This window comes from Balaenoptera borealis, assembly GCF_965194805.1.
Source record: "Balaenoptera borealis genome assembly, chromosome: 1".
Classification (NCBI taxonomy): Eukaryota; Metazoa; Chordata; class Mammalia; order Artiodactyla; family Balaenopteridae; genus Balaenoptera; species Balaenoptera borealis.
The window spans coordinates 109,232,859-109,245,580 of NC_138860.1; the positions used below are offsets into that span (position 1 = coordinate 109,232,859).

The following is a 12,722-nucleotide window of genomic DNA, read 5'->3' on the forward strand; positions in this document are numbered from 1 at the left end:
ATGCTTTCCTGTCAGCCTATGTGTGTCCTTAAATCTAAAGTCTTTGGTAGACAGCATATAATTGAATCATGTTTTCTGTTCATTCAGCCTCTCCATGTCTTTTGACTGGGGAGTTTAATTCATTTACATTTAAAGTAATTACTGGTAGGGAAGGACTTACTACTGCCATTTTGTTAATTTTTTTCCCTGTCTTGTAGATTTTGTGTCCCTCTTTCCTCTCTTGCTGTCTCCCTTTGTGTTTCATTAATTATTTTGTAATGACATCCTTTTATTCTTTCCTCATTTTCTTTTGTGTATCTTCTATAGGTATTTTCTGTGTGGTTACCATGGGGTTTACATGCAACATATTATAACAATCTATTTTAAACCAATAGTAACTTCAATTTCAAATATTTTTCTTTATTTTATTTTACAAATTTAAATTTTCTTCTGTGTGGGGTGTTTATGTCATAAACATGTATTATTTTAATAATTAAAACAAACAATTAAGCAATTTTTATTTTAAAAATAAGGTGATGGTCACATAAGCAATCCTTGAAGAGGCAGATCACATAAGTAGGAAACATGCTGGGACTTCCCTGGCAGTCCGGTGGTTAAAACTCCATGCTCTCAATGCACGGAAAATGGGTTTTATCCCTGGTCGGGAAACTAAGATCCTGCATACCACACAACATGGCAAATAAATAAAAAAATAAATAAATATGTGTCCATTTTAAAAAAAAGTAGGAAACAGGCCATCTTTGTGGCTCCTTTTTCCCTACAGAAAGTTCTAGGAGTGATTTAAGTCTAAAGCAGAAGCTAAAAGGAAAGTGAGTAACTAGAACTATTTCCACTAGTACTAATGAAGAGCTGGAAAGAGTCAGAGAGGAAGAGAGCGATGAGGGAAAGAACAAAGACGGGGAATACTTCTCTGTCTACTTGTATTGACAGAGGGGATGATGGAAGAACATTATTTCTGGAAGTCTGCTGCCCTGATGGGACAAACAATTCTATGGAATTACAAGAGTCTATCAGGCTTCTAAGAACTAGTCATTTCTTTTTTTTTTTTTTTTTTAATTAAGCACTGAATATTCTTTTTTTTTTTTTTTAATTTTGTTTATTTATTTATTTATTTATTTATGGCTGTGTTGGGTCTTGGTTTCTGTGCGAGGGCTTTCTCCAGTTGTGGTGAGCGGGGGCCACTCTTCATCGCGGTGCGCGGGCCTCTCACTGTTGCGGCCCCTCTCGTTGTGGAGCATAGGCTCCAGACACGCAGGCTCAGTAGGTGTGGCTCATGGGCCCAGTTGCTCCACAGCATGTGGGATCTTCCCAGACCAGGGCTCGAACCCGTGTCCCCTGCATTGGCAGGCAGATTCTCAACCACTGCACCACCAGGGAAGCCAGAACTAGTCATTTCTATTTGGTTGAAGTGGCTGGAGTTCTACAAACTAGAATGCAAACAGGAGGCGTTTCAGGAATCCTAGTTTCTGAGTTCTTTAGGGCTTTAATTCAATTCAAATTGTATTAAATATGTAGCAGTTTCAATTATTTACTTTCAGAAGATGAAAACTGAGTAAATTTAATGGTTACTGTACATTTTACAGTTTTACATAATCATAAAGGTTACCCAAATTTCTGCTTTCTGAAAAATATGTAATCTACCCACAAAGAGGCCATCAGAGACAAACAAAATAAAACAAGCCAAAAATTTTAAACCCATATTCATAGGCTTTTACATGGATATCTTGAAAGTTGCCTTACACCCTCTCATCTTTTCAGAATGGTTTATTGGGTCTGAGTTCTGTGCATATGACAGCCAGTTGGTCAAGAAGTGTTATCTTTTCCAATCATATATTAGAGGAATATAGGACATAGTTCTATAAAATGGAGACTCATAGACATCTTTCCTCATGAAATTGTACAAGAGATTTGTGAAACCAACTATGACATTCTGTTAGCTATTTTACCCCAGAATTATCTAACATCCAGGTGAAACTGAATTAATCTTATCAACATAACTAATCTAGATAAAAGATGTGGCAGAGAAATGAAACATTCATACAATCAAATGCTTTATAATAATTTGGCTTAAGACAAGTTTCAGTACAGTGTTTCAACTACTCAGCAACCCAAAGCTAATTTAAAAAATACACTACCATGCATTATGTGACAAAAGAGAAAAACCCAGCAAGCTTTTAGCCTGGGAAATTAAGAAGGAGACAGCACACACCTGATATTTTCAATTAACACTCTATATGTTTCTTCATTCCCATGACCTGCCTGAAATTAATGAAACCTTTCCTACATGCTGCCTCAATTTGTATGAATCAATCCAGAGTGTGAGAAAGAATAGAGTGAACAAATTCTTCTCTCTGGTCATTGGCACTGATGTAAATACCACAAAGTCATGAAATAACAAACACAAGAAAATACATAAAACACCCCTGTGGGGACTGCACAAAAGAAGGCTGGATTCAGGTGGATTAAGTAAGAAGCTTATTTAAGAGACCATCTATCACCCAGATCAAATCATCATAACAGCTATGATTAATTCTTTTTTTTCCAAATAACTTCCTATACCCCTGTCCCAAAATATAATTCCTGTTGCAGACTTCTCATAACCCCAAGGAGAAAAAGACCTATTGATCAGTGTTTTGTTCAATTCTAATTATAATTGGAAAGGTACTTGCACCAACTTTAAATCCCCCTGTCCACATTGTATGCACAAAAATCTAAAAGGGTTATTAAAATAGACTCTGCTCTGATAATCTCTATAGATGCTTTAATCACATATTCTGTGTTTTTAAACCAACATCTAAGTTCTTGTCACATCTTTTGAAACTGGCAGGGGATGGGGGGGGGTGTGGAGAGAGATGACAGTAATTGAATTTGAAGTTGATTTTGTGAAGTCTATCAAACCTGAGCCAAAAAACAAAAACAAAACATACTTCACATAATACGATTCAGAAAAATAACCTTGTTTTTAACACCCTTACCTTAGAAAGAATAAAACATTGTTTTTCTTTTTATCTACTTGTATTTCTGATGTAATTCATCATGAAGACTTTATAGACAGCTATGAAAAGAATTGTCCTATACCTATTTAAGCATCAAATTAGAGTGATCATTCCATTCCTGCAACCCTTGCATTACTGGACATGAGGCTCACAGTTGCTTCATCTTATTCACATGCATATGACACAATTCTATGTGGTAGTAAACCATATTGTGAGGTGTGTAGGGAAACAGAATGTAAATAGAATGCCAAAGCAAGGTGGAAAGTTTCATCTGATGTTTGGAAGAAGACAGAATCTATAAAATGGATTGATAGTGAAAGCTGAAAGAGGGCAAGTTCTCGTGTGATGTGGAGGGCTCCGCACCATCTCTGGCTGAGTTCAGCAAAAACAATCCCTGAGAAAACTCTCACACTCCTTCCTGTTTTCTTTATAAGTTTACTCCCACCCTCATCTGCCTCCAGCAGTTCAATCTCTTTCTCACTACAAGCTGTATCCCATCTATTCCCTTTCCTTCCACCTTGAAGTATTTTATTTCCCCTGGTTAACAATCCTTTTCTACTTCATTTTAATGCCGTTTCTACTTACCAATCAATAGCATCCTTTCCTTTTTATGCCAACAATCTAAACAAATACCCCCAATTCTTGACCTTCATTTTCATCATAATTTCCCACAACCTGTCTCTTACCCCTACCATCATTGCCGGTGACCTCTCCTGTTTGCCAAATCGCATGACTTTCTGTCAGTCAGTATCATTGATTTTTCTGGAGCGTATTTGATACTAGAGAATTTACTGGAAACATTCTCCTCTCTTGGCATTTTTAACTTTCATTGTCCTCCTCCAATCGTATAACTAATCCAACGCTGTTTCGTCTTCCTCATTTTAATAGATATAGTTATAATGATGATTATAAAAATCAAAACCAATATTTTATGGCATTTTAGTATATACAATACATGCCTATTTACTTGGCTTATTTGATTCTTCAACATTCTTTCTCTCCGTTGATTTACTTCCTCACTGAGCTTAAGTGTATTTCAGATTTCAACCATAAAACTGTTGAAATTAGATTCCAAAGCTACCTCTCCAGTTCAGATCTCCTACCTCGATTCTAGTTTCTTACTTCAAACTATTTTCAAAAGACTTCCTCTTGGAAATTTGCTTACTGGTTCAAATTCAAAATACCCAAATTAAACATATCTTCCCCCTTCTACACAATGTGCCCTGCCTCTGGAAAAAAAAAAAAAAAAAAGAATAGAGGATAGGCAATAATCTTTTACCACCTTATTCTAGCTCTAGAAGTGGAATTTCCAGTGCAGGTGATATGACAAAGGTAAATTAGGCAAGGAAAAGCCCCATCTGCTTCTTCCTAATCCATTTTTCTTCATCCTTGCCATGAGGTAAGGGTTATTAAGCACAGAACAACATGCAATGTGGATGAACATGTCCCAAATAGCTGAAATTAAGCCAACAGAAGGGGGCTTGTCCCTCAAAGTAAACAAACAAATTAGCTTGGTAAACAGACTTTGGGGTGGATGATTTGAGAGGCAGCTATCCCTAGAATTGGCTTTTAAAAAATTAATTGGAGTTTCTAAAGTGAATGGGGAGAGGTTTTAAGAGGGTTGAAGCATCAGGGAAAATCCCAAGCTTAGAGAGTAGTGGTTTATGTTTGATGCAAACTGACTGGGAGGGTCACCCGGGCTAAGACCAGGACAAAGTACGATGAATATCTGTGCCATCGAGAACTGAACAGCTATGAGAATGCAGACACATATGTACACTACGAAATTATTCCTGGTTCTCTATTAAGGAGGGCCCTATAGAGAATACTCGACTAGAGAAACCACCTAGCCAGCCTGGGTCAGGGAGTCAGATTTCCTGGCCAAGGAAAGTGCTCTAATGCCAAGAAATGGGTCTGACAATTTATTTTCCATGGATGTCTCTGCTCCCATAATATACCTTATTATTCTATCCAGAGGATGCAGGATATGATCAATACATGGTGGAGAGCTGTAATTTTCTTACTGGTTCTTCCCAAGTGCAATTTCTGTTTTCATTGCCTTGTTTTTCCTTTACTATTGAATATTAAATATTAAATGGGTTGGTTCTGAGTGAGTGTTTTATTTAGTCTATAAATTGTATAATCATGAAGATCATGGCAAGTTGAGGCATCTTTGGAATTGTATATATGGGAAGAAGGCGATATGTGTATTGGGCTGCCAGGTGATGAAATGTAGTAGATATGGATTAAGGTATCTTCTAAGACCTCTTTTAAAAGTATATTTCTAAGCCACAGAAGAAAGTTCTAGGAAGGCTTGTGGTTATTATGTGACTCACATCCTTCATCATATTTGAGCAGGAAGGGAGTAGAAAAACTGTTATGCACACAGGCAAACATACACACAAATACACACACACTCAATTTAAAATGGTACTACAGATTCCATGAGGAAATGGTACCAGTGTATTTATAACCCATATGTAGTATAGTGCTCAATAAATAATAGGCATTTAATGAACAGTGTTTGAACTACCTAGGCATTTTAGAAGGAGGTACAGCACAAGCCAGTATAAAACAATGGAGTAGGAGTGTGTGGGCTCTGTGTTGGAACATCAAGTAGTAGCTGCATGATGGATGGATGGCAGAATTGGTGAATGGGAGGAGAAAGATAAGAGAGTCCAACTTCCAGATGCTACCACCTTAATAAAGGAATTGGGAATTATAAACCGTGGACTACAACATTTTAAAGTGTGAAAGATTTCTTAACCTCTGTTACTTCTCCACGTTTGCTATCAAGCTGTGTCTGTATTATAAATTCCATAAAATGCAAAAGACCTGTGTTCTTGTGGTCAGAAACATTTAGAAAGGGAAGAACCTAGACCATGTCCTATCTGCTACTACTCTTTGAGGTAGTGGGGGGAAAAGTCATATAAGAGAGAGTGAAAAGGAACAGATAAAAAAGAAAATAGAGTAGGCTAAACCCCTATGACTAGTGAAAATAAAGGCCGAGCTTGAAGACTCCTGGGCCTGAAAAGTCATCCTGGGGCTTGAGAACATGAAGGCCCTTTTTGGGTAGGGTCAGTGGATGGAATTACTGGTCAGGAATCTCTGAAGCACAAGAATTCTAGATTTAAAGTTACCTATTCTACTGTGGAAGTGGAAGAGACCCCAAGCAATATGGATAAAGAGAGAAAATGAAGAAAAGTGGGCTGAGACAGAACCTATACTCAGGATGTTGGCAAATATGAAAAGCAACACACACACACACACACACACAAACTCACACAGAGCCACCTTCAGAAATAGGAGAAGCTATGCAGGCACAGGAGCCAAGGGCAAAGAATTTTCTAGGATGGAAGAAATGGTCAAGTATCAAAGAATGCCACAGAAAAGTAAGGGAGGACAAGGAGACAAGAACCAAGAATGTTCAAGGTGAAGGTCATTGGTATGACCCTGTCTGTCTCTGGCACAAGAAGAAAGTCAGTGAGAGGAAGAATGGGTGGAGTAAGGTTCAGGTTTTATGAGAAACCACAGATCTTGCACAGAGAGACACAGTTCTCTGGGCTTCTTGAGGGATATGGATAAATATAGGCAAGAACCTTAATTCATGCCAAAAATGTTTAGTGGCTCCCTGGTAATCATGGAGTTGAAGTACCTTATCTTAAACCTGACCTATAAGGCCCTTTACAAGGGGACCCCAATTTTGCCCTTCTTAGTGTTACATTCTTCACTCTTACAGGAACTCTTGACTCCATCCAAAAGGAACTACTCACTTTTTTGAAAAGTTACTTGTACTTTCCTACCCCAGTGATCTCACTGACCTATCCAAAAGGTCTTCCATTTCAACTCCACTCGTCCTCTAAAGTTTCACTTTAACTCATCCCCTTCAGGAGGTATTTGGCATAAAAACTAAGAACACGTGGGCTGCATAGGCCATGCTAACTGGCCTCCATGCTGGTTCCACTGCTTACTAGATGCATGACCTTGATCAAGTTGCTTCACATGTGCTCCAGTTTCTTCATGTGTAAGATGGGAAAAATAGCACCTTCCTCTTAGGGTGATTGTAAGGTTTATATGAGATAAAATGTGTAAAGCACTTAGAACAGTGCCTAGAATATCATAAGCTTTCAATAAATGTTAGCTCTTGTTAATCATGAAACCTTTTTTTTTTTTTTTAAAGATTTATTGATTGATTGATTGATTGATTGCTATGTTGGGTCTTCGTTTCTGTGCTAGGGCTTTCTGTAGTTGCGGCAAGCGGGGGCCACTCTTCATCGCGGTGCGCGGGCCTCTCACGATTGTGGCCTCTCTTGTTGCGGAGCACAGGCTCCAGACGCGCAGGCTCAGTAGCTGTGGCTCACGGGCCCAGTTGGTCCGCGGCATGTGGGATCCTCCCAGACCAGGGCGCGAACCCGTGTCCCCTGCATTAGCAGGCAGACTCTCAACCACTGCGCCACCAGGGAAGCCCCCATGAAACCTTTTTAATCATTCTATATGTAAGTTATCTCACCTGCCTTTTTGGTTCTTTTAAGCAATATGGTCTGGTCTGTTTACTCGGTCTTTAGGTTTTATTTTCAGTTATCATTCCATTTGCCTGTGTTTGCTTTCTCTTTCAGTTGGGTTATAAGCTACTTGAGAAGAGAGGCCATGTCTCATACTCCTTCTTACCTCTTAGTATCTAGAATATCCCTTTGCAATACATGAATGCTTAAAAATATTTAGATGATATATTTCTATCAAAGTCATCTGTAGAATCCAAACAGAGACTTTATTAGGGAATTACTTATATAATTCTCTATATACAAAAACTCTCAAATGTCTAGAAACATTATGCAAATATTCATATAGTTAACATATTAACCACAAAACTAAAAACAAATGGAACCTATATGTATGCGTGTGTGTGTATATGTATGTGTGTGTACATGTATATATATATGCGTGTGTGTGTGTGTGTGTATATATATATATACACACACACATATAAAATCAGATCATTGAACCACTAGGAGCTGACCACAGCCCAGAAAATTAGAGAAACAAGCTTTAAATCTTATTTTCCTCTTGACTACTTCTTATAAGTACTACTTGAATTAATCTTTATCGACTGGGAAAGGCAATATATTTTAGCAGGGTTTATTCCATCATTGAAATGTCATGAGGGAAAACAGTAATTTCATAGGAGATCAGTTGGGACATAAAGATATTGTTGGGTGCTATCCTATTTAAGTCATTTTGTTTCCAAAGCTGGCACAGGGCTGGGTGTGGGAGGGAAATGGTGAGCAGCCTGTCTGATCCTCTCCCGTGATCAGGACACCTGAGGGTCTGAAGGATCAGGAATGGTTAGAAGACTTGAGGGTCTGAAGTTCTATTTCCGCATGGAGAAGAAAGTCCAGAGCCCCAGTAGTTGCCTTTCCTCTTTATCTCCCAATGCAGTAGTTCAAATCTTAAGAGAAACTCTACAAGTTATAGAGATTAATAAACTGAGGCTGAGAGTTAAGTAATATGCCTAAACACGTCTTAGTTTAGGTTGTACCTAAAATCATCAGACTCCAAATGCACTCCATTTCCCCTGAACAATCACACTGTGCTCCCCTAAAATCATGGGCTTTTATAATGCTAAACATCACTAGTAGCATTTCAAATAGGGGAAGCTTGAGTTGTCAAAGTTTGGATATGCCTCCATCATGTCCTTGTGAAATATTAACTAAATTGAAGGTGATTATGATAATAAAATCCAGTCTTGGCATCCACATGCCTGGCATTGAGTATGGTTAGAAGTGCTGTTCACACTTTAAGGACATTGCTTATTAATCCTCATAATCCATGAGGAAAGTATATATTACCTCTATTTTATAGATGAGGAAGTTCAGACTTGCAGGTAGAAGATAGAGAGCCAGAAATTGCTCTGTAGTCTGCTGGTCTCACAAGCTGTGTTTTTAACCGAAGCTATTCTGCAAACACCGTCAGGAAAATCTGTACAGTGTCTGCAAAACAGAAGAATTTCTATCCTTCTCTTAATGTGAAATTCCCTGTTGTGATAGGACTAGTTCCACAAATGTTTCTAATTCTCTGAGTTACATGTCTAATGGTTAATCTCAAAGAATTACCTTTTTTCCTGCCTTTGAAGAGAGCTTCTAGTTTTCCAAAGATGTTCAAACAAAGAAAAAAATAGTAATCCAAGCTGAGTTCTGGATAAATGTGATCTGAGTAGCTAGAGAAAAGTCCCATGGGTAGAAAGTGCTACAGACCTTGGCTATTTCCTGGCCAGGGTCTAAAAGTTCTGTGCAGGTCAGCACTTCAAGTTAAATATCAAGGCAAGCATCAGGACCCAAAGTCAAGAAACAAGCTGACAGGAAGGCCCATGTCTACATGAGATCCTCTTTACAGCAAGGATTTCCTTTGCATTGTCCAGAAGTTTATACTCAGACCCAGTAGTGTTTTCTGCTTTACTCAATTTCCTAACTATTGCATTTATAATAGCTATACTAGTGCAATTACTGGGTGACAGCTCCCTAGAAACATAGCCGCAGAGGAAAATTCTTCCTTTATGTCCGGATATTGCTGGGAAGTAATTAAAACCTTATGCCTTTGTACACATAAAGTACCCAGACACTAGGAGACATTCCATACACGGAGAGTACAACATGCAAACCTCAAAATAAATTTACTAGTAATAAATAAATTAACTGAATGATCAAATATAACATCACCAATTATGGGACAAACTGACATAAGGTGCCTTTTGATGTCATGCTCTGAGGACACAGCGTCACCTACATAGTAGCTCCTGAACAAAATGCAAACCAAATGTAAGCCTGACTCTCATTATGAACAAACAATCAGACTAATGCAAACTGAAGGACATACTGCAAACAACTGGCCTGGACTCAAAAGAGTGTCAATATTTGAAAGATGAAAATAAATAGGTAGATAAATAACAACTAGGGAACTCTTCTAGTTTAAAAGAGATTAAAGAGAAATGATAACTAAATACAATATATGATTCTTGACTGGATCCTAGATTTTTTAACAAAAGGTGAAATCTGAATATGGGCTGTATATTAGATAAGGGTGTTATATCAAAATTTAATTTCCTGAATATGATAATTGAAATTTATTTATGTAGGTGACTATTCTAAGGAGATAAATGCTGATACATACACACATACACATACATATTGGAGGGAAAGTGGCAAAAATAAGTTTATTAACTTCAACTAGAGCAGTTGAAATTCTAATGCTAATGGGTGAATGAGCAACCCCGGTCAGTTGTGTTGGGATAATGTATTTCATTCAACTCATTTATTCAGTAAACTATTGAGTGTCCATCTTATATCAGGTACTGTGCTAGAGAGAAAATTTTAAAAATTAATGAAATATTAATCCTGCCCTCAAGTTGCTTACTTTCTAGTTCTTTTTATAGGACGTCCACCTCTAACACCATGCTTCTTTAGAGTACGTTCTGTTGTAATTTTAAATTGTCACATTTTCTCATGAGGCAAAATTTGAATGAGACCCAATTCTAAGATTGAAAGACGAGTTGGCAGTACTCAAATATGTCCTTGGCATCCGTTTCTCTCCTTTCTTTTTCATGAGCTATGCCCTAAGGGAAAGAACACTACAATCCTCATTCCTCAGACATTCTTATAGCTGGACCTATAAATGCAAATTAATTTCTGTTACTTACATGGGCTCTCATGAGATCTGGAAGGTGGAAGAGAAATAGAGAGCAGTTCTTGTTAACTAGTGCTGGCGATCGTGGTCATGGCGACAACGGCGGTTGTGGAGGCTCTACTCAGCTTCCCAGGGTCAGGTCATTGGCTTTACCTTAGTCGAGTGACAGTTGTGGCAGTGCGGTGGGAGGACTGCAGCATCTTCCTGACTCCTGAATTGCAGCTGTGGTGGTATATCCTTAATCTCTACAGTTGTGTTAATCACTAATCCCTGACTCACACTCCTCCAACTTTTCCAACAATTTTGTAAGTTTCTAATACTCTATATTATATCCCCTACTATTTGAAATACAATAATGTTCTATTTTATGAACTAAACTTTGATTGATAAACATTATTTGTCTCTAGATATAGCCCTGATCAGTAAATTCTTAGCCTCCTGAGTTCGACTGAAAACAATGTTTCAAGCCTTTTTTTTTTTTTTTTTTCATTTGGGACAGAAGATTAAATGGGCTTAATTCAATCTTCTTGTATTGTCCACTGAGCTCCAAAATGTTTGGGAAAAAAAGTTGGAGGTAGGCAAGGCTTTAAAGCCACTTTAAATGCAAACTTCATTTTATTAAATACAACAGTTATTTATAAATTATATTTCAATTTACGAAATTACATCTTTTCCATCAACCATCATTTCAAAATGGTGAACTGTATTCTCAGTGGAGGGGAAAATGGAATCAGCTGATATAGAAATTCTAAAAATCACACATTTAAAGGAAAAGTAGATATGCTGATAAATATTAACACCATTTAAAATAAATCACAAAACTTAGCTATAACTTTAAACAATGTAGCAGAAACTCTTTACTAGCACTGTTAGATTTACACAAAGGAAGCACATCCTAGTGTGTTGGTAAACATTGCAACTCGTTTGGTGATCTCTACATCCAGATAAACAAGACAAAACTTCCATTAATCAGCATCCAATCTGATAGAGTTCTCAAATAGGTGGGATGCAGTGCCATCCATGAGCTGGTGTGTATTTACTCGTCCTGCTTCACTTCCCATGGCTCCAACCTACAACCCTTAAATGTTATACCCCTACAATATTTTTTTAAAATACTACCTTTCATAAGGTAGTCTGACACCTCCTCCAATAGCTTCAGCACACTTCAGTGGCCCTTCACTGGACATCCACCGCACATGTACATTCCTCCATCCCGCCAATGACAAAAGTATGTCACAATTACTTGCTCACCTGTCTGTTCACCAAGTGCAAGTTTCTTAAAGACAGGGACTGTGCTTTTTCTTTATGGCATATTAATATTGCTACTTATTGACTACACAGTCTGTAATAACAACAAAAAAATAATAAGATTGAGGTGACCGAAACCATACAACTAATAATTAGCCAGGATTAGAGGCCAAGTTTACTGATTCCATAGCCTATGTTGTGCTATCTTATTCAAAGAGTGAATGAATGAATGAATGAATGAAATCAGTGTCACTCAAAGAGGGAAAATGGAATGATTAAATTTATTTTCTAGTTTTCTTTGATTTAAATATGACTTTATTAATCAGAAAATCATCCATCAAATGAGAAAATCAGAGGCACGCAACCAGGTCAAAATATGGGTTATTTTAGACATTAAATTCATTAATGAAAAAGTAAGAATACTGTAGGAGCACAGTTTCTCATTTAACCTGTATCAATTATTTTAAAGCTATTATGTAAATTATGTAAAGCTCCTGTATCAATTATTTTACATTAACTTGTTCTAAAGAAAATTGTTCATTAAATAGAAACATTCAAGTCTTCCATTATTTATTAGTTTTATTTTTAAATACTGGTTATAATTTTCATGCTATAAAAGGAACTCATTTTAACTACACGATTAAATGAGTTTTGACAAATTAATAACCCATTTAACCACTATAATAATCAAGATGTACAGTATTTTCATCATCCCAAAAGTTCTTCTATGTTCCATTTGCAGGTAACGTTCTACCAACTCTGACCTCATGCAACATTTGATCTATTTTCTTGTTGATATAT

The 12,722-nt window shown here is 37.3% G+C and overlaps 1 long non-coding RNA gene across 1 annotated transcript; it reads right to left on the minus strand.

Moving 5' to 3' along the window:
* Positions 1-1,070: 1,070 nt before the first annotated feature.
* Positions 1,071-11,796, minus strand: LOC309626511. The gene is made up of 2 exons (XR_014243240.1): positions 7,474-11,796; positions 1,071-7,156 (listed from the first exon to the last, which is right to left on the minus strand). It is a non-coding gene; the product is annotated as an uncharacterized lncRNA (long non-coding RNA).
* Between the last annotated feature and the right edge of the window lie 926 nt (positions 11,797-12,722).